Below are 22,503 nucleotides of genomic sequence, written 5' to 3'. Positions count from 1 at the left end.
GCTTTTTCCAAGCCAGGATTCATATTTTTTCAGTATCTCTGATAGTTATTTCTACCTTTTACTGAATATCACCTTTCATGTTAGCCTATTAATTTTTTAGAAATTAAGAAACTATAATATTTTTATTTCATTTTATTAATTTAATGACACTATTCTCTGGTCACAGTCTCAGAATTGTGACTTTAGTGTCACCTATATTGTGAAATAGTCATTTTAAAAATTAAATTTTTTTTTTGAGACGGAGTCACACTCTGTTTTCCAGGCTGGAGAACAGTGGCGTGATCTCGACTCACTGCAACCTCTGCCTGCTGGGTTCAAGCAATTCTCCTGCCTCAGCTTCCCGAGTAGCTGGGACTACAGGTGCCCGCCACCATGCCCGGCTAATTTTTTATATTTTTAGTAGAGATGGGGTTTCACCATGCTGACCAGGCTGGTCTCGAACTCCTGACCTCATGATCCACCTGCCTCAGCCTCCCAAAATTTTGGGATTACAGGCGTGAGCCACCGTGCCTGGCATTAATTTTTATTCCCTTTAAGAATTAGAATTCTCAGTCTTTTGGGGTGAATTTGCCCTTGTGGAAATGTTGTTGTATTCCTATTTTTAGTCAGAATAATTTTTCTGTATTAAACAATACAAAATGTGAAAGCCTGGAATTGTGGGAAATAAAAATATATGTCTTAGAAACAAAATACCCTCCTTTTCCCTTCACTTTGAAGTTTGAAAGTGGATCCCTTTTTTTAATGTTCAGAGAAGATTATATATATGTTAGAGAATCCTGGTGATAATGGAATGGAATGGGGTATCTGGGCATGATGCTCCTGGTTTTTTGTTTTTTTTTGAGATTGAGTCTTGCTCTGTCTCCCAGACTGGAGTGCAGTGGCGCGATCTCAGCTCACTGCAAGCTCCACCTCCCAGGTTCATGCCATTCTCCTGCCTCAGCCTCCCAAGTAGCTGGGTCTACAGGCACCTGCCACCATGCCTGGCTAATTTTTTGTATTTTTAGTAGAGATGGGGTTTCACCGTGTTAGCCAGGATGGTCTTGATCTCCTGACCTTGTGATCCGCCCGCCTCGGCCTCCCAAAGTGCTGGGATTACAGGCGTGAGCCACTGCGCCCGGCCAAAATTGTTGTTTTAATGTCTTGCTTCATACAGTGGTGGTAATAACAGTGAGAATTGTTTATTTTTTTTTAACTGGGTTAGTTAAAAATAAAGATCCACAAATTGTAGATCTTGGAATGTATTCTTGTTACTTTTCATATATTTTGTAATATATATTCATATATTTTTAAAAGAAGAATTTTACTCTACATAATTTTTCGCTGTACTGTGTATTATCTCATGTAATTCTCATAGTTACTGCATGGTGTAGGTATTTTTATCCCCAGTTTACAGGTAGAGAAACTGAACCCAGAGATGTTAAATAATTTGTCCAGGTTTTTTGGCTGATTATACTGATGAAGATACTGATACTAGCATTCTCTCGTCAGTTATTTGCCAGACAGGGTTCTTGATTTTTTTTATACATAATATCATTTATTCTTGAGAACCCTAAATGAGTTAGGGCCTACTAAATCATTTACAATACAATACAGTAGGAGAAACTGAGGCTCACTGAGATTAAGTTGCTTGCTTATGGTTATACATCCAACAAATGGCACCTATTTCCGATTCTTTCTGTTTATGCAACTGATTGTTTTTGTCTCAACCCCTGCTTATTTCTGAGGAAATAAGTAAAAATTCTAGCTGAAAAGACATTTCCAGCAAATTATTTCATATTTTGGCTCCCTCTTCTCTAAAATATCAATAATAGTCTTTTTTTAATAGGGTGATTCTATTAAGTGAGATAATGTATGTGAAGCATGTAGCACACAGGGTATATAATAAAAGTCGATAAATGTTACTAGTACTATTCCTATTGTTTTATTTTGGTTATTTAGATTTTTATTCAGGCTGTAAAAGCAGTAAATGCATATTATAACATATCATAGAAAATCTGGAAGAGATAAAGGAGCTTAGGAAGTAATCACTCAGACTCACCATTGATGACATTTTAGCGTGTTTCCCTCAGGATAACTCATTATTTCCTGATACACAGGTCAATCACTACACATGACACATATTGGAGTGTTTTTACTTATGGGAATGTCTCTTCTGATTAATTTCTTTAAGAAGATCAGAGGCTGTGTCCTTATGTACCAGCACTGTTTCTGGCTCAGAGTAGGTACTCAACAAACATTTGAAATGAGCTGTTAGAAACTTGGGAGAAGACCTCTGAGGTCTTCTCCTTTCATTGCCATTTTTTGCGTTTAAAAAATGATTATAAAAAGATTTTAGTTTAAAAACAAAGGTAGATGTAACAATTGAGCTCAGGAAGACTGAGCTATTATCAGACAAAGGAATTTGATGTAACAATTAAATGTGCAAAGAGCTCAGTAAGAGTATGTTGGGAAGGTTGCATTCTGAATCTCAGGGAAGCAATTATTTAATGAGTACAGTCTTGAAGTATATGGTTCTCAAAAGTTTGCCGATAAATTGCCCCAGCTCTTTAGTCTCTGGGAAAGATCCTTCATGTTAGCTGTAGTGGTAAGTGAGATCTTACTTACCATTTAAGATGGTGGTGTCTGGATATCATGATTGCTTAAGAGTAATGACATCTCTTTAATTTTGAAGTTTCTTTCATTGGAAAAAAGTAAACTGTGCTATGCAGAGGAGACTTCAGAGGTGGATGGTAATACATATGATGTTGGGAACTAATGACCCCACAGTAGGGATTCTTATTGATAATCTGTGAATCCTCTTTTGGGATATTAACATCTTGAGAGCCTTCCCGGTACATATGAGAACAATATTCAAGCAAACTACCAAAGTTTTAAGTTAACTTTTAAAGTGTTTGAGTTAAAGGAAAACAGGATCGTTTCTTAATGGTTGCAATAAAAACCTCTGAATTGTACTAGTGCCAATTCTAGAACTATCTGCCAGAATCAAGACTTAAAACTTCATTTTTAAAAACATTGAAACATTTGAAAGTACAAGCAGTGAACGTGAATTAAGTGTAAAAGGGAATTAATAGAAAATTAGCCCCTCCCTTCTTTTCCTTTTTTTCCTTTTTTTTTTTTTTTTTTTTTTGCTGGGGGTCTTACTCTGTTGGCTATGCTGGAGTACAGTGGCACTGTCATGGCTCATTGCAGTCTCAACTGCCTGGGCTCAAGTGATCCTTCCACTTCAGCCTCCCAAAGTACCAGGATTACAGGTGTGAGCCACTGCACCCAGCCCCCTTTACCTTTTTTAAAAAACGCTGCTTTAAGTGGTTTATTACATGCAGCTATTTTGGTGAATGATTAAGTATAATTTCAGAAGTGGAGGTCAGCTTGTCTCAGCTGAAACAGGTTGTTGTTAGCTTGGCCTTTGGCTTTATAAAGGCGTCTTTGTTCATACTACACAATTACATAGGTCAGGAAGGCTCTCAGTAGATATGAATGCTAGTCTGTGCAGCTTTTCGGGTGAAACAAGGAACTTTTTATAGACAATGTGTACATAGTTACAGGAACATGAAGTGTGAATATAGGGTGCCCTGTGGCCAGGTTTAGTGTGGTGATGAACACAGTACTTTCCAGGCCCTCATCTTTTAGATGAGTTGAAAATTAAAGGAGCAAGATGCAATTTTAATCTTTCAGATAACATTAACAGTCCTTTTCAGTAACTGTTGCTGTGTTATTGCCAGCTGTTGGATTTCTGTCTCCTTTTGATGAATATACCAGAAGTGACACTTCAAAGTAACCAGAGTACTATCACTTAATACCGTGTATGAGAAAATATTGGTGGTATATTGTTTTATAAAAAATTAGCTGGGCATAGTGGCTCATGCCTGTAATCCTAGCTACTCAGGAGACTGAGGCAGGAGAATCACTTGAACCCGGGAGGCAGAGGTTGCAGTAAGCCGAGATCACACCACTGCCCTCCAGCCTGGGTGACAGAGACTCTGTCTCAAAAAAAAAAAACAAAAAAAAAATCATAGTTAGGGAATTCTAGAGATTCTTATGAAATATTTGTTTTTATGTATGTAGAGTTTAAACATGTAAGTTACACTAAAGATGCTATACTCCACCCTTATACCAGTGACATGGTTTCATATTTTTCTTATTATGAAAACAATTGTTAATTACATTTCTTTGCTCCTAAAGAAAATAAACACTCGAGACCACGTACCCCATGTACATATACCATCACTTGATGTCTGATTAAAAATGTTGGCAGTTTTCCCTATGTTAGCACTTTGTTAGCGTATTTTAAGGTGCAAATTTTGAAAGTTTTTTTTTGCTAAAGGCAGATGGTATAATCATCTGATAAAAAGAAGTCAAAGAACCTAGGGGTAAATGGGCTTCTCTTTTTGTTAAGTCTGCCTTTTGCTTTTTAAATTCTTTTTGCAAAACTAATGATCCTTTTCATAGAAAAAACTAGAATATAACATTCTAATTCGATTATTCACTTAAACTGTTTTATATAATGTTACAGTGCTTACTTTAATATTTGCATTAAAAATGCTGATTTTAGCCACTTAAAAATAGAGGTGAGAGCATTATTTGAATAAAGAAAACAAAAGGGAGATATAAATGCTGTGTGATTGTGTGTATAGGGGTAAGGATAGACCTTAGGGACTGTTCTGATTTTAGAGTAAAAGATGCTATTAGGATACTATTAATTTTTAATTTTAATAAGTGAACTTAGTCTAGCATTTGGAAGTTCTTAACTTCTTTTTTTTTTTTTTTTTTTTTGAGACAGTGTTTTGCCTCTTTGTTGCCCTAGCTGGAGCAATGGCAAGATCTTGGCTCACCGCACCTCCACCTCCCGGGTCTGGGCGGATTCTCCTGGGTTCCTTAGCTCCCTGAGGAAGCTGGGATTACAGGCATGCCCCACCACGCTTCCAGCTAATTTGTATTTTAGTAGAGATGGGGTTTCTCCATGCTGGTCAGGGCTATCTCTGGAACTCACCTCAGGTGATCAGCCCACCTCGGCCTCCTAAAGGCATAGATTGCATGTGGAGCTACTGTGCCTAGCTCTGCTTGTTTTTATCTGTATTTTTCACTGCTTTGATTTTATTTTCAAGTCAAGTCCTGGACGTGAGGCAAATTGGGCTTCTCCATACTCCCTGATGCAGTGTCTTCATACCCCAGTGCTCCAGTTCTGCCATTCCCTGTGCCTCTGGAGACCCACCCCTTCACTCTTGTAAATGCTTCTACCCTCTAAAGCCCTTAGGGGTGTATAAAGCCTTTCCTCTTCACAGTCAGGTGTGGTCTCTCCTGAGCTTTTAGCACATTTATTTATATAGAACCTTAGTAACTTTCTTAAAGTATCTCACATACTTCCAGATGGTCGAAGATGTGTCTTTAATATTTTAAAAATCCATGTGGTGGCTCATGCCTGTAATCCTAGCACTTTGGGAGGCCGAGGTGGGAGAATGGCTTGAGGCCAGGAATTTCAGACCAGCGTGGGCAACATAGTGAGACCCTGTCTCTACAAAAATTAGAAAAATTAGCTGGGAGTGGTGGCACATGTCTGTAGTCCCAGCTACTTGGGAAGCTGAGACTGGAGAATCACTTGAGTCTAGAAGTTCAAGGCTGCAGTGAGCTATGATCCTTCCACCGCCCTCCAACCTGGGAGACAGAGCAAGCCCCTTTTCTCTACAAATAAAATAAAAATCCGCCACAGTCTTGAGGACTATGACATCTTATAGTAGGTGTTTAGTAATTATTTGTTGAATGAATGAATACAAAAATGTTAGCATTCTTTGTATTATGTTTATACAGTGAAATGTTTCTCCACTGTAAAACAGATGAATGCACATGTAAATGCAGTAATTATTTTAGAATCAGATTTCTTAATAGTGGCATTATTGACATTTTGAGGGATTGCTGTGTATATTGTAGGATGTTTAGTAGCAACTATGGTCTCTACTCACTAGATGCCATTACCACATCTCCCCTCAACTCCAGTTGTGACAACTCACAATGTCTCCAGACACTGCCATATATCTTTTTGGGTGTTCCAGAGAAGCTGAATAAAAGTAGATCTCTCCATATTAACTATTTGATAATGGTTAACATCTGTGTGGTACTTTGACTGCATATAAAGTGTTTTCACATATATCACTCATTCATTCATTTGTTAAGCATTTACTGAGCTCTGCTACATACAATGCCTCTACTGGACACTAGAGTATAATATATTGGTGAAGTTCTCCTTAACCTTGAGGCATCATCAAAAATGTGACTTCCCAAGAAAAGCCTTCTCCCACTTTGTGAAGTCACTCCGCCCTTCTTATTGTCTAATGCCACACTCTGTCTCCTTTATGATATTTTCTATACTGCTTTCCTCAAGGGTAGGGGTTGTGTCAGTTTCTGTCACCTCTGTGAGGTCTTGAATGTAAGACTTAGCATATTGCTAGGCCCAAAATAGGCACTCAATAAAACCAGTTGAGTGAGTGAAAGAATGAATGAAGGCAACATGCTCATAGGGAAGAGATGGGCCAAGATTCATTGCTACACAGTGTGATGGGTGCCAAGGCAGAGAGGTGGGTTGAGGGCAAGTGTTAGTCTGTTTTGAGATGCTGTAACAGAATACCACAGATTGGGTAATTTATAAAGAACAGGAATTTGTTTCCTCACAGGTCTGGAAGTCAGAAAGTCCAAGATGAAGGCACTGGCAGGTTCAGTTATCTGGTCTTTTTGCTTCCAAGATGGCGGCTTGACTGTTGCATCTTGAGGAGTGGGGGAAGAATGCTGTGTCCTCATAACAGAAGGCAGAAAGACAAAAAGGGAGGAACTCCCTCTTTCAAGCCCTTTTATAAGGGCATCTAATCCCATTCACAAGATAGGAGCCCTCGTCGCCTAATCACCTTTTAAAGGCCCCACCTGTTAATACCATCACATTAGCAACACCTAAGTTTTGGAGGAGACACATTCAAACCATAGCAGGTATAAAAGACAAGCAATTTAATCAGACTGTTTGTCAGTTGATAATCTTTCCTTCCCTGCAGGAGACCTGTCTGTGAGTGGCTGGGAGACCTGTTTAATTCCGGGGTGTAGAATTAAGATGGCCGTCTGCCTGCAAGTAGAGATAAGCTGCATTCTCCCAAATCAGCTTTGTTCATAATAATAATAACATTCTGGCCTCCATATGCCATATTCTTTGTTGTCAGTTTCTTAAACAGTTAACAGATTGGTTAAAGAAGAGGCAGGCTATCTATTGCCCCATCTTCTACTCTTTAAAAAAAACGAAATACCTAATCGTTATAATGTTGTTCTTTTGTCTATTATTGCTCTCCTTAACACACATAAAAATAGACCAAACTGACATCATATTTTATAAAAATACTATATTCTTCTTTTGAAAAGGAAACAGAAAAAAGAATAAATGGCTTAAATTGTCTACTTATCATAACTAGAATTAGAAATCCCAGTCTTTGTGACTGCCAAAAGAAAAAAAAAGAATAAATGGCCAAAAAATGAAATCAAATAAAAGTCTTTCATGACTCTCTTCCTGTGACTGTTAATATGAGGAAACTTAATAGTTCTGAAAATAAAGATGTAAATTGCTGCAGAATGTAAAATAGGATAAAGTCACAATAGCCAAAATGTGGTAACAACCCAAATGTTCATCTGTGGATGAATGGATAAACAAAATGAGGTATATATTTACAATGGACTATGATTCAGCTTTAAAAAGAAGTGCAATTCTTATATATGCTACAACATAGGTAAACCTTGAGAACATTATACTAAGTGAAATAAGCCAGTCACAGAAGGACAAATATATGATTCCACGTATGTGAGGAACCTAGAATAGGCAAATTCATAGAGACAGAAAGTAGTTTCCAGGGGCTGCGGGTAGGGGAGAATAGAGAGTTAGTGTTTAATGGGTATAGACTTTCTGTTGGGATGATTTTTTAAAAGTTCAGGGGATGGATAGTAGTGATGGCTACATAACAATGTGAATGTACTTCACACCACTGAATTGCACACTTAAACATGGTTAGGATGGTACATTTTTGTGTATTTTACCATAAGAAAAAAAAATTTAGGGCTGGGCAAGGTGGCTTACATCTGTAATCTCAACACATTGAGAGGCCGAGACGGGAGGATCACTTGAGCCCAGGAGTTTGAGACCAGCCTGGGCAACATAGTGAGACCCTATCTCTAAAAAAAAAATTAGCCAGACCTGGTGGTGTGTGCCTATAGTCCCAGATACTCAGGAGGCTGAGACAGGAGGATCACTTGAGCCCATGAGTTCAAGGCTACGGTGATCTGTGATCATGCCACTGCATTCCAGCCTGGACAAGACAGGGAGACCCTGCCTCCAAAAAAAATTAGTATGATAAAGCACAGACCATACATATAATAACGATACTTCAACCCTTTGAAGGATTGTTCAGTTCTCAAGCCAAATAGAGAAAACATACTATCCCAGAAAAAAGCACAGTTAACAAAGGATCCAGGGAAGCTAGAAGGGCTAGTGTTTTGTGGCTGAGGTCAGTAGAGGTGACTGCTCTGTTCATGGCATCCCATAGGTACTTATCATCATCTTCTTAGCCACCAGTAGCAGGGTCCTGCTGGACAGACTGACTCTGTGCTGTGAATATCACATACATTATCACTGAATTTTTGAAACATCTTATAAAGTAGACATTATTCCCATTTATAGGAATTTAACACCTTTCTGAAATTTGCTCAGTGGTGCAGCCAGCACTTAAACCCTAGATCAGCAGACTCCAAAAGTGAAGTACTTTCCTCAGTATATCCCAAGAATAGCTTTGAAGAAGAATTATATGGATAATCTGGAGTAAAAGGAATAGGAATTTCTTCATTTAGGTCAGCGAGATGTAATGACAAGATGACCACAAATGCAGGAATGTTGGATGCTGGTTAATATTTCGATGAGAAATCATTAAAGAGTGGAATTGCAATGCGAGTTTCTGGGACTACTTCAGTAGGGCTGTTTGGAACTGATTGAGGGGACAAAAATTAAAGCCAGAAAGCTCAGTGGAGCAAATGTCATAGTGGCCACAGAGAAACAAAGATTTTCAAAATGAGATGCTAAGTGAAAAACAGCAACTGAGGAGAGAAGTAATGTTTCCAGCATCACAATGGGCATAAGGAGAATTGATCTTTTATGCTCTAGGTGAGTTTGTAGTAATGCAAGGACTGGTGATTTAGGCCATGAGTTCTGGCTCTGAGGACATCTCTAATCCCTAAACCTTCACTAAGAGGGAGGTGAAGGGAGTCAGGTGTGCCACATATCTGCTACTGAAAAGTGCCTAGATGGGAAAGGCGTTTGAAATATTGTCCTGAAATGAAGTTTCTGAGTTAGATGAGCCGAATTTCACCATGTGTTCACTGTTATTACTGTGTATAAAATCAAGAGATTTAAATGAGATTAAGATCGTTAATTAGCTTTTTGAGATACTGAAACCTAAGAACCTGGCCAGGTGCGGTGGCTCACACCTGTAATCTCTGCACTTTGGGAGGCTGAGGCGGGCAGATCACCTGAGGTCAGGAGTTCGAGACCAGCCTGGCTAACATGGTGAAACTCTGTCTCTACCAAAAATACAAAAATTAGCCAGGCATGGTGGCACATGCCTGTAATCCTGGCTACTTGGGAGGCTGAGGCAGGAGAATCACTTGAAGCAGAGGCGGAGGATGCAGTGAGCCAGGATCACATCACTGCACTCCAGCCTGGGTGGCAGAGTGAGACTGTGTCTCAAAAAGAAAAAAGGAAAACAAAAAAGAAAACTAAGAACCAAATTACCTCTGCCACATACATTGACTGTCTTTGGTTAATGTGGTGACATACTAAGCCCCAAACTGGTATATATAATCTCTGTCACTTCTACACCAAAGCTGTTAGCTTAACTTGCCAATGAAGGCGAAGCTAAGAAGAGTTGAGAATTATGAAGCACGAAGCACAGAATTTCAAAACTGAGAAAAAGGCCAGGCACGGTGGCTCACACTTGTAATCCCAGCACTTTGGGAGGCCGAGGCAGGCAGATCACGAAGTCAGGAGATCGAGACCATCCTGGCTAACACAGTGAAACCCTGTCTTTACAAAAACTACGCCAGGCATGGTGGCGGACACCTGTAGTCCCAGCTACTCAGGAGGCTGAGGCAGGAGAATGGCATGAACCCGGGAGGCAGAGCTTGCAGTGAGCTGAGACTGCGCCACTGTACTCCAGCCTGGGCAACAGAGTGAGACTCCATCTCAAAAAAAAAAAAGAGAAAGAATAATATCTTTTTTCCTAACACTTTCATTTTATAGGTGTGGAAAATTGAGGACCAGGGAGAGTACCTTGCCAGCAATTTTGTAGTTATGATTTTAGATGAAGAGCTGCACAGGGCTAGGGGAAATTCTGGACGGTGTTCAAGTCCTCCAGCCAGCAGCAGCAGGATGTGGTTTTCCATGTGCACTATGCAAGTAGCGCTTCAGGTGGAGCTTATTCTTATTTTTAATTTATTGTTTATTTTATTCATTCATTTTTATATATTTTAACAGATTTATTGACATAAAAATTATATATGGTGTACAATTCGATGGTTGATATACACATGCATTGTGAAATGACCATCAAAATCAAGCTAATCAACACATTATCACCTCTCCATAGTTAGTATTTTGTGGATGCGTGTGTATTTATTTTATTTCTGAAATAATTTTAGACTCACAGAAAATTTGAAGAAATACTACAGAGTTCACATATATCTACCACTTTGTTTCCCCTGATGTTAAAAACTTATATAACTGTAGTTCAATAATCAAAATGAGGAAATTAACTTTGATATGATACTATGAATTAAACTATGATACGATACTATGAATTAAACTATAGCCTTTTGATTTTCACCATCCCCTCCCACCCTCTACCATGCCTTTTTAATATTCCAGGATATAATCTAAGATCCCATGTTGCATTTGTTTCTATGTCCCCTCAGTTTCCTTCAATCTGTGACAGTTGTTCTGTATTTCCTTGTCTTTCATGGACTCTTGATGAGTACTGGCCAGGTGTTTTGTAGAATGATCCTCAGTTTGGATTTGTCCATGTTTTCCTCATGATTAGACTACAGTGATGGGGTTTGGGGAAGAAGATCACAAGGTGAAATGCTCTTGTTATTTCCTATCAGGGGTACAGGATGACAACGTGGCTTATTAGTGATATTTACCACGATCACTTGGTTAAGGTGGACTCTCCCACGTTTCATTACTGTAAAGTTACTTTTCTCCCTCTGTAAATGACAGACATCTTGGAGTGATGCTTTGAGACTGCTAGCATCCTGTTTCTTCTCAAACTTTTGCCTGCTGATTTTCGCATTCATTGGTGGATCTTGTCAACAGTTACTACTGTGGTGTTCTAGTGGGGATTTTTTATTTTACTCATTCCTTCTACATTGATTAACTGGAATTCTGTAAGGAAGAAGTGTCTCTTCTCTCATACATTTATTTATTGAATCATTTATTTATGTCCATATGGATTTATGGGTCTTTATTTTGTCCTGTGGGATTGTGTTAGTTCTTGCCTTGCTGTAAAGGAATACCAGACACTGGGTAATTCATAAAGAAAAGAGGGCCAGGCATGGTGGCTGACTCTTGTAATCCCAGCACTTTGGGAGGCCAAAGTGGGCCAATCACTTGAGGTAAAGAGTTCAAGACCAGCCTAGCCAACATGGTCAAACCCCATCTCTACCACAAATACAAAAATTAGCAGGGCATAGTAGCACATGCCTGAAGTACCAGCTAAGCAGTGGCCAAGGGTGTGGGTGGAAGATAATCCTCCAGGGCTAGCAGTCAACCAAGCCCCTGTACTCATAGAAGTTAAGCCTGGGGCCCAGCCGGTCAGGCAGAAACAGTACCCAGTACCCAGAGAAGCTCTTGAAGGTATCCAGATCCATCTCCAGCGCCTGAAGACCTATGGAATTATAGCCCCCTGTCAAGTCTCCCTGCAGCACGCCCCTGCTGCCTGTTTTCTATCCATAAACCAAGGATTACAGACCAGTACTGGACTTGCACTTGGTTAACCAAGCTACAATGACTTTGCACCCAACAGTACCTCACCCATACATGTTGTTAGGGTTACTACCAGCTGAGGACAGCTGGTTCACCTGCCTGGACTTGAAGGACACTTTCTTTAGCACCAGACTAGCTCCTGAGAGCCAGAAACTGTTTGCTTTCCAGTGGGAAGATCCGGGGTCAGGTGTCACCACTTAGTACACTTGGACCCGGCTTCCCAAGGGTTCGGGAACTCCCTCACTATCTTCAGGGAGACCCTGGCTCGAGACCTGCAAAAGTTTCCCACCAGAGACCTAGGCTGTGTGTTGCTCCAGTATGTCAACGACCTCCTGCTGGGACACCCCACAGCAGCTGGGTGCGCCAAAGGAACAGATGCCCTGCTCTGGCACCTGGAGGACTGTGAGTATAAGGTGTCCAAGAAGAAAGCTCAGATCTGCAGACAGCAGGTACGCTACCTAGGATTTACTATCCAACAGGGGGAGCATAGCCTAGGATCAGAAAGAAAGCAGGTCATTTGCAACCTACCAGAGCCTAAGACCAGAAGGCAGGTGAGAGAATTCTTAGGAGCTGTGTGGGGTTCTGCAGGTTATGGATCCCAAATTTTGCAGTACTGGCCAAACCTCTGTACCAAGTTACAAAGGGGGGTGACACGGAACCTTTTGAATGGGGGTCCCAACAGCAACAGGCTTTTCATGAGTTAAAAGAAAAACTTGTGTCAACCCCAGCCCTGCGTCTGCCTGACCTGACAAAGCCATTTACACTATATGTGTCAGAGAGAGAAAAAATGGCAGTTAGGGTTTTGACCAAGACTGTGGGGCCCTGGCCAAGGCCAGTGGCTCACCTCTCTAAACAACTAGAGAGGGTTTCTAAAGGTTGACCCCCGGGTTTGAGGGCCTTAGCAGTAACTGCCCTGCTAGCACAAGAAGCAGATAAACTAACTCTTGGGCAAAACCTGAACATGAAGGCCCCCCCATGCTGTGGTGACTTTAATGAATACCAAAGGACATCATTGGCTAATGAATGCTAGACTAACAATGTACCAAAGCTTGCTCTGTGAAAATCCCTGCATAACCATTGAAGTTTGTAACACCCTGAACCCCACCACCTTGCTCCCGGTATCAGAGAGCCCTGTCGAGCATAACTGTGTAGAGGTGTTAGGCTCAGTTTACTCTAGCAGACTTGACCTCTGGGGCCCACCTTGGGCATCAATGGACTGGGAGCCGTACATGGACAGGAGCAGCTTCGTCAAACCACAAGGAGAAAGGTGTGCGGGATAGGCAGTGGTAACCCTGGACGCTGTCATTCAGGCCAACTCATTGCCTCAAGGTACCTCAGCCCAGAAAGCCGAGCTCATTGCTTTAATTCCGGCCTTAGCACTCAGTGAAGGTAAGGCTGTAAACATTTACACTGACTTCCGGTATGCCTTTTTAATCCTCCAAGTACATGGAGCATTATATAAAGAAAAGGGCCTGTTGAACTCTAGGGGAAAGGACATAAAATATCAGCAAGAAATCTTGGAATTATTAGAAGCAGTGTGGAAACCTCAAAAGGTGGCAGTCATGCACTGCAGAGGACACCAGCCAGCTTCCACCTCAGTTGCCTTGGGAAACTCCCAAGGTGACTCAGAGGCTCAAAAAGCAGCATCTGCCCCCTACTGGGCATCAGTCACAGTCCCCCTCAAGCACCTGACCTTGTACCTACTTATTCTAAAGAAGAAAAGGACTTTCTACAGGCAGAGGGAGGACAGGTGATGGAAGAAGGATGGATCTGGTTACCAGATAGGAAAGTAGCTGTGCCACAGCTGCTGGGAGCAGCAGTTGTACTGGCTGTGCATGAAACCACCTGTCTAGGTCAGGAGTCACTTGAAAAGTTGTTAGACCAGTACTTCTACATCTCGCATTTGTCAGCCCTTGCCAAAATAGTGGCGCAGTGGTGTGTAACCTGCCGACAGTTCAATACGAGGCAGGGTCCAGCCATTCTGCCCAGCATACAAGTTTTTGGAGCAGCTCCCGTTGAAGATCTCCAGGTGGACTTCACAGAAATGCCCGAGTGTGGAGGTAACAAGTATTTACTAGTTCTCATGTGTATCTACTCTGGGTGAGTGGAGGCTTATCCAACACGAACTGAGAAAGCTTGTGAAGCAACCTGTATGCTTCTTCGAGATCTTATTCCTAGATTTGAACTGCTCTTAGGAATTGGCTCAGATAATGGGCAGGCATTTGTGGCTGACTTGGTACAGAAGACAGCAAAGGTATTAGGGATCACATGGAAACTGCATGCTGCCTCCTGACCTCAAAGTTCTGGAAAGGTGGAGCAAATGAATCGGACTATCAAGAATAGCTTAGGGAAAGTGTGTCAGGAAACAGGATTAAAATAGATACAGGCTCTCCCGATGGTATTGTTTGAAATAAGCTGTACCCCTTCTAAAAGGATAGGATATTCCCCTTATAAAATATTGTATCATAGACCCCCTCCCATACTACAGGGACTCCCAGACACTCCACAAGAGCTAGGTGAAATTGAGTTACAATGACAGCTACAGGCCTGAGGAGAAATTGCTCAAACAATTTCATCCTGGGTAAATGAGAGATGCCCCATCAGCTTATTCTCCCCAGTTCATCCTTTTTCCCCAGGGGATCAAGTGTGGATCAAGGATTGGAATGTAGTCCCCTTGCAACCACGGTGGAAAGACCCCAGACCGTCATCTTGATCACCCCCACAGCTGTAAAGATAGAAGGAATCCCAGCCTGGATCCACCACAGCCATGTGAAACCTGCAGCCTCTGAGACCTGGGAGGTGAGACCAAGCCCAGATAACCCCTGCAAAGTGACTCTGAGAAGGACGACAAGCCCTGCTCCTGTTACACCCAGAAGCTGACTCGTCTACGCATGGCTGAAGCATGAGGAAACTTATCATGGGACTTATTCTCCTTAAAATTTGGTCTTATATAATAAGGACTTTCACTGATTTTCCCTGCATGGAGGACTGTTCCCAGTGTATTCATCAGGTCACTGGGATAGGGCAACAAGTTAAAGCAGTCTTTCTGTTTTATAGTTATTATTGTTGCGGGACAATCAAAGATGGGAGAGACCGAACAGAGTGAGTTCAGGAAAGGTCTTTATTAAAAGGTGATCACCTAACTCAGTAGGACTAGTGTCCAGGAAAGTCTGAGCCCCAGACAAAGAAAGCAGCCACCTTTTAAGCAGTCAGTGGCTGGAAGCTACATGATGCAGGAAGCGTACTTACAGAAGCAAGAACAAAGGCAGTTGATCAGTCTTTTCCATTTATCTATACTACATATTCCACATCCTTGGGAAACCATGTTTCTGTATAAACCTTGTAACTTTGCAGCTGCACTAGGGAGGTGAAGGAGGAACTTGCTGAGCCTCAAGGAATGTGAAACTAGCAAGTACAGATAAGGCTCAAATGTATTACATGAATCATTATCAGTCTGTCTTGCAGGAAGACCTAGGTAGTGAAGATGAAAGTGAGAACTCCCACTAGTAAGTGAGATTCTCAAAGAGGGGAATGAGGAAGGAGACCACCTCTTATTGTCTCATACCTCAGAAAAAGAAAGAGGAAATAAAAGTTAAAGAAAGGCAAAAATGAGATCAATAGTCAGGCAGCCTGGCCCCGCACACCAGGCCTGGTCTGGTAGTTAAATTTCAACCCCTGACCTAACTGCTTGTATTATCTATAGATTCTAGACATTGTATGAGGAAGCATTGTGAAACTTTCTGTTCTGTTTTGTCTTAATTACTGATGCATGCAGCCCCAGCCTGTACCCCATGCTTGCTCAATTGATCACAACCCTTTCAGGTAGACCCCCTTAGAATTGTAAGCCCTTAAAAGGGACAGGGTTTTCTCTCTTGGGAGCTTTGGTTTTGAAGTGTCTGGCTGGACGCCTCCTGGCTAAAGAATGCATTCTTCCCTAAATCCTTGGTGTCTGAGGGGTTTTGTCCATGGCTCATCCTGCCATGATCCAACTCAAAGGCCCACTATCCTATACCCTTACATTCATTCCATGCCTGTTCTCCATAGGATTGCTGCTTATAAATTAGAGAATCCCAAAATAGTCTAAGTAGCAGTATAATTCTCATGTCACTTCTTAACTCCCTCATCCTTAGGGGCCCACTAGGACTTTAGTTATAGGTTTAGATGCAAACAGAGGTGTTGAGGGTGGCCTCTGAGGAGGACTCCACATTATCTCTTGCCTGGCAACTGGCTCAGGGAGGCTTGCCACTGTTGCTGCAGGCATAGGGTCTTTTCCCCGGATAAAGGTGGAAAAGGCTGATAGTAGTATATTGGGGAGGCTTTGTTGCCACCACTGGGATGTAAGCCGTTCCTTCTGGCAAAAAGGTTTATCAGAGTTTATAAACTCCAGTGTCCCCGTAACCCCCTTTACCAGGGTCCTTTCCCCACATGTCCCACCCCAAGTTGCCGGTCCCATTCTTTTTCTGATCAATGGACTCTACTTTAATAGTAGATTAATTTGTGAGGCTTGCATGCATCTTCATTGCTGGTCAGCCACTCTACAAGAGCTTCAATTCACTTTTCCACAATTTCAGCTCTTTCTCTAAGGGTGAGATAAGACTCTCATTCAGGCAGTCTTAGCAGATTTGAGGGGTTCTATCTGCTTCTTGGAACCCAGGAGAGGTGAACTCTGAGTCTACTACTGTCTTTGTCACTTTGTCCATTGAACTTAGGAGCAACCAACCAGCTTCATTATGTCTCTTGGATTCTCCACATATGGTCATCAAAGATATGTATAGAGTCACTAAACTCCTTGCCTCTCACGAGTGGTGAATCAGGAGAATTAAATGCATTTATTTTGTATAACTCTCTAAACAGTTTCGCCAAAAACTATCAGTGTTCTCCATACTATTAGAAGAGAGGACCTTTAGCATTTTGGCTCCACTATATTAATCAACAACCCCGAGACCCCCAAACCAAATAAAAAGAACTCCATCCTTTTATATCTCTGTTCCTCTGAACCATACTTCCCAGTACCAGAATCTAATCTGTATTAGGGTTCTCTTAGAGGGACAGAATAGAAAATATATATATTTTCTATTATATATATAATAGAACCCTATGCTGCCTGCAGCAACAGTGACGGCCTCCCCTGAGCCAGTTGCCAGGCAAGATAATGTTGAGTCTCCTCAGAGGCCACCCTCAACACCTCTGTTTGCATCTAAACCTATAACTAAAGTCCTAGTGGGCCCCTAAGGATGAGGTTGAGAGTGACCCATGAGGAGGTATGCTATACTTGAACTGTTTGAGTTCTCTAATTTATATAAACAGTTAAATCTGGGAGAACAGGCAGCTGGAAATGGATATTAAGGGGTATGGGATAGTGGGGTAGCTGGAACATAGAGTTGGATCTGTAGCAGGATGAGCCATGGACAAAAAAAACCCTGACACCAGGCTGAGAATGGGGATAGATTTATTTGGCCAGAGCTGGCAGACTTGCCTCCTAAAACCAAGTCTCTAAGAGAGGAAAACCCTGTCCCTTTATACTTTGCACTCTAAGGGGGTCTTACCTTGAAAGGTTGTGACTGAAGCTGAGCAAGCATGGTACAGGCTAGCTGCATGCAATCAGTAATTAAGATAAAACAGAATAGAAAGTTTCACTATATATATATATATATATATATATATATATATATATATATGAGTTTATTAAGTATTAACTTACACAATCACAAGGTCCTATATTAGGCTATCTGCAAGCTGAGGAGCAAGGAGAGCCAGTCCAAGTCTCAAAACTGAAGAACTTGGAGTCTAACATTCAACGGCAGGAAGCATCCAGCATGGGAGAAAGATGTAGGCTGGGAGGCTAGGCTAATCTCGTCTTTTTCATGTTTTTCTGCCTGCTTTATATTTGCTGGAAGCTGATTAGATTGTGACCACAAGATTAAGGGTGGATCTGACTTCCCCAGCCCACTGACTCAAATGTTAATGTCTTTTGGCAGCACGCACACAGACACACCCAGGATTAATACTTTGTATCCCTCAATCCAATAAAGTAGACAGTCAGTATTAACCATGATAGGATTCCTTTGACTCCATGCTGCTCCCAGGTGGGCCATCGCCCCACCCTGCTTTTCTTCATTCTCTGTGGGTCAAGCCATCTCCCTAGTCAGTCCCAATGTGAGAACCCGGATATTTCAGTTGAAGGTGCTGAATTCACTCACTGTTTTCATTCTTTTCCATCAGCGCCATGGACCACAGCAGCTCTGAATCAGCCATCTTTGCCTCTCTCCCTTTTTCTGTCCTTTAAGATAGGGTCTCGTTCTGTCACTTAGGCTGGAGTAAAGTAGTCTGATCACAACTCACTGCAGCCTTGAATTCCTGTACTCACACAATTATCCTCCCCTAGCCTCCTGAGTAGCTGGGACTACAGGCATATGCTACTGTGCCTGGCTAATTTTTAAAATTTTTTGTAGGGACTGGGTCTCATTTTTTGTAGAGCTTGTCTTGAACTCCTGGTCCCATTTTTTATAGAACTAGTCTTGAACTCTTCCTGCCACGGCCTCCCAAAATGCCAGAATGAGCTATGTGAGCCATGCTTATACCACTGGGCGTGATGGTGGTTTGTTTTTTTTTTGTTTTTTTTGTTTTTTTTTGATCACAGTGTGCTTCAAGGTAAATACCACTTCAGCATGATACCCATTTTTATAAAGCTTAAAAATAAATATGACAAAATAATATATTTTTAGATATGTGTATATTTATACCTACACCTCCCCTCTCTATACATAGATATATATGTAGACTATAAAGAAAAGCACAGGGGTTATGAATATAACCTTCAGAAGAGTAGTCACCTCTGTGGTGAAGCAAGGGGACCGAATCAAAGAAGAAATTCCAGCAGTCCTGTAGCTTTGACAGGACTAGAAATATTTCATTATGCATGAGGTGATGGGTGTATGGATGTTATTTAATTGTTATGCTTCATGACGTAGATGCACATCCCACTTTGAGAATATCTCCTATAGAAACAAAGGACTTGTATTTAAGAATGTGTAAGAAAAAAGAGAAAAAGAAATATAATTACTATATTGAGGTGGGAAATTAAAGAAAGAAAAATAAAATTAAAAAGAAAAAGAAATAAGCTTTCCTGTATTAGGCTGACTTATCCCAGAGGCAGCAACAGGCACAGCCCACCCAGGAAAAGTCTTGATAATACTATCTAAGAAGCCAGGACACAAAGGAATGTTTGTCTGGAGTCTGGAGACTCTCCCAGCACTCCCTTAACATAGGGAGAAGAAAAACAAATTTTCCTTTCTCTTATGGTATGAGTTTATAGATTCCTGTTATCTGCAACTAGTGACTTCAAGTATTGTTTTATCTAATCAGGGGAGTGAAGGTCATGAGAAGCCTGAGCAGGCCTGAACTATAGCCGTCTGGGCACCACAGCGAAGGTCATGAGAGAAATCAGTGCAAGGCTCTTGAGCAAAACCTAGGTAGCGGCCATGTGGGTTGCTTGGCAATGGTCATGTATAATCCTGAGTGATTCACCTGTCACAATTTGATTAACTGCTGTTGTTCTGCCTCTCTATCCTTCCTTTCATGCCACTGTAAGCCTGGTTCAAGCTAGCACACCCCCTTTTTGAAGTGTATATAAAAGCCAAGACCTGTCTTTGTTTTAGGCCCAGTTTTTGGATGTTAATCCACTGGGTCTGAGTGCACTCAATAAAGATCCTCCTGCTTTTCCCTGAGGTCTCTCATCCTCCTGATTCCCGCAACAATATAAGCTCCATGTATGTTCTACTTATATATGCTTATCTAAGTGTGATACTTTTTTTAAATAAAAGTCAAATTTAATAATTAAATACTATGGGCATGATATAATACACTTCAATAAAAATGATTTATGTTTTAAAACTAGTTTTTTAAAAAGCTTTTTATCTGAGACGGAGTTTCGCTCTTGTCACCCAGGCTGAAGTACAATAGTGTGATCTCTGCTCACTGCAACTTCTGCCTCTGGGTTCAAGCGATTCTCCTGCGTCAGTCTTCTGAGTAGCTGGTACTACAGGCACATGCCACCATGCCCAATTTTTGTATTTTTAGTAGAGACGGTATTTCACCATGTTGGCCAGGCTGGTTTCGAACTCCTGACCTCAAGTAATCTCGCCACTGCTGGAATACAGGCGTGAGACATTGTGCCCAGCCCCTCCCTTTTATTTTGAAAAAGGTGTCTCTCTAGGAGACTCTCCTTGTCCTTTCCTTTCTTCATTCTAGCAGTTTTCACACTGTATAGTGACTTTCGCTAGCTTATCTGTCTTCTTGGAGGTCAGAGTCCATGTGTATCAGCTCACTGTCTGTCCCCAGTTCAGCATGTGCTTGATGCTCACTAACCATTTAGCAGAATGAAGGAACCACAGGAGAGACTTATGGGAGGAGGCACTGCCCAGTGAGCCTGGCACCAAGAGCAGGGCCTGGCGGGAGCTCTGCTCAGGCTTCAGCATGGCCGTTTTGGTTGACTTCACTGGTTGAAACTGAATTCCACCTCCATGGTTTCCCCAAGATATGAGTAGGGGTCCAACCTCACTGGTGAGGGTCAGGTGAGCTTTCTGGATGTCCGAGGGACCTTTCAGCCTGCACAGCCTGAGGAGCTTGCTCCAATGCCCTGCCATTTTTGTGAGGGCCCACAAGACCCAGGAAGAGCCTCAGAGCCCCCGCGGGCCCTTGCGCCACTGCCTCGAGTGGGTGCTCGAAGCCCTGCTCAGGAACTGGCCCCCAGCAAGATGCGGAAACCCTCCTTGCTGGAATTTCACAGAGAGAGTGGTAATAAGATAGTAATAATACTGACTACTGTTATATTGAACCTCCACTAGGCCCTTGGGCGAAGGGTGGAATCTAAGGCCCAGATTTCCTCTATTATAGCCATGGAGAGCCATTAATACTTGCCTAATAGAGTTGTGGTGAGACGTGGAATGGGCAAGAAAGGCACTTTATTTTTATTTATTTATTTTTAAAATTACTATTGTTATTATTATTTTTGAGATGGAGTCTTGCTGTGTCGCCTAGGCTGGAGTGTACTGGTGCAATCTTGGCTCACTACAACCTCTGCCTCCCAGTTTCAAGCTATTCTCCTGCATCAACCTCCCAAGTAGCTGGGATTACAAGCATGTGCCAACACACTCAGCTAATTTTTGTATTTTTAGTAGAGACAGGGTTTCACCATGTTGGCCAGGCTACTCTTGAACTCCTAACCTCCAGTAATTCACCCACCGCAGCCACGCAAAGTGCTGGGATTACAGGCATGAGATGCTGCACCTGGCCAAGAAAGGTGCTTTAGACAGTGCCAGAGTTGAGGATTTGGCCTGTGACTTGCTGCAGTTGCCACACTGTGGCCTTAGAACAGTCTTATCCTGTCCTGAAAACCCCAATACCTTGGAAACATCAGGACTGGTCAGAAGGACAGTAAGTCCTCATGGCGCCAGCCCCTGCTCCTCCCCCAAGATTGAGGGGTAAGTATTCCAAACTCTCTACAGGAGCCATATCCTGGATGTGGGCACCCAGTCCTACTAGGAGCTGCTTCGAGAAGTTTTTCCCAGACATGAAACTGCCTGATGCCTTCAGTGAAGCAAGCAGGAGAGGCTCAAGTGATCCTCCTATATCAGCCTCGTAAGTAGCCAGTAGCTGGGACCACAGGCGTGCACCGCCACGCCTGCCTAATTATTTTTTGTAGAGACAGGTTTCATCAAGTTGCCCAGGCTGGTCTGGAACTCCTGAGCTCAAGCAATGTGCCTGCCTCGATCTCCCAAAGTGCTGAGATTACAGGCGTGAGCCACCATGCTCAGCCCGATTTGTGATCTTTTATGCACTGTTTCTTTCATGTAGCATGTTTTCAAGATTCATCCAACTTGCAGTGTATTAATGCTGAATAATATTCCATTGTGTAGAGATACCATATTTTTATTTTTTAAATTTTGTTTATTTTTAATTGGTACACAACAAATATTTGTACGTATTTATGGGGTACACATGATATATTGTTACATGCATAGAATGTGTAATGATCAGTCAAGGTATTTAATGTATCTGTCACTTTAAGTGTTTGTCATTTCTATATGTTGGGAACATTTCAAGTCTTATAGCCATTTTGAAATACACAATACATTGTTAACTGTAGGCACCCTAGTCTACTATAGAACATTAGAACTTATTCTTTCTATCTAACCGCATTAACCAACCACTTTTCCATACCAACCCACACACCCTTCCCAGCCTCTGGTATCTCTGTATCCATCATCAACTTTTTTAGCTCCTACGTATGTGATAACATGCAATATTTGTCTGTCTGTGCCAGGCTTACTTCATGTAACAGTGACTTCCAGTTCCATCCACGTTGTTGCAAATGACGTGATTGCATTCTTTTTTATGTATGGCTGAATAGTACTTGATTTTGTGTGTGTGTGTGTGTGTGTGTGTGTGTGTGT

The 22,503-nt window shown here is 41.8% G+C and overlaps 1 long non-coding RNA gene across 5 annotated transcripts in view; it reads left to right on the top strand.

Moving 5' to 3' along the window:
* LOC101019497 overlaps positions 1-22,503 on the top strand; it is a 68,019-nt gene that overhangs the window by 16,973 nt on the left and 28,543 nt on the right. For 4 of the 5 annotated variants that reach the window (XR_004178674.1, XR_001896779.3, XR_002518322.2 and 1 more), the window contains exon 4: positions 21,556-21,688. The exons of the other annotated variant lie outside the window; for it this stretch is intronic. This is a non-coding gene — a long non-coding RNA (uncharacterized LOC101019497). The remainder of the gene's footprint in view (positions 1-21,555; positions 21,689-22,503) is intronic. 5 annotated transcript variants of the gene reach the window in all.

The sequence above is a fragment of the Papio anubis genome, chromosome 15 (genome assembly GCF_008728515.1).
Source record: "Papio anubis isolate 15944 chromosome 15, Panubis1.0, whole genome shotgun sequence".
Lineage (NCBI taxonomy): Eukaryota > Metazoa > Chordata > Mammalia > Primates > Cercopithecidae > Papio > Papio anubis.
The sequence above is the reverse complement of the archived record's forward strand: the minus strand, read 5'-3'. Positions and strand labels throughout refer to the sequence as shown.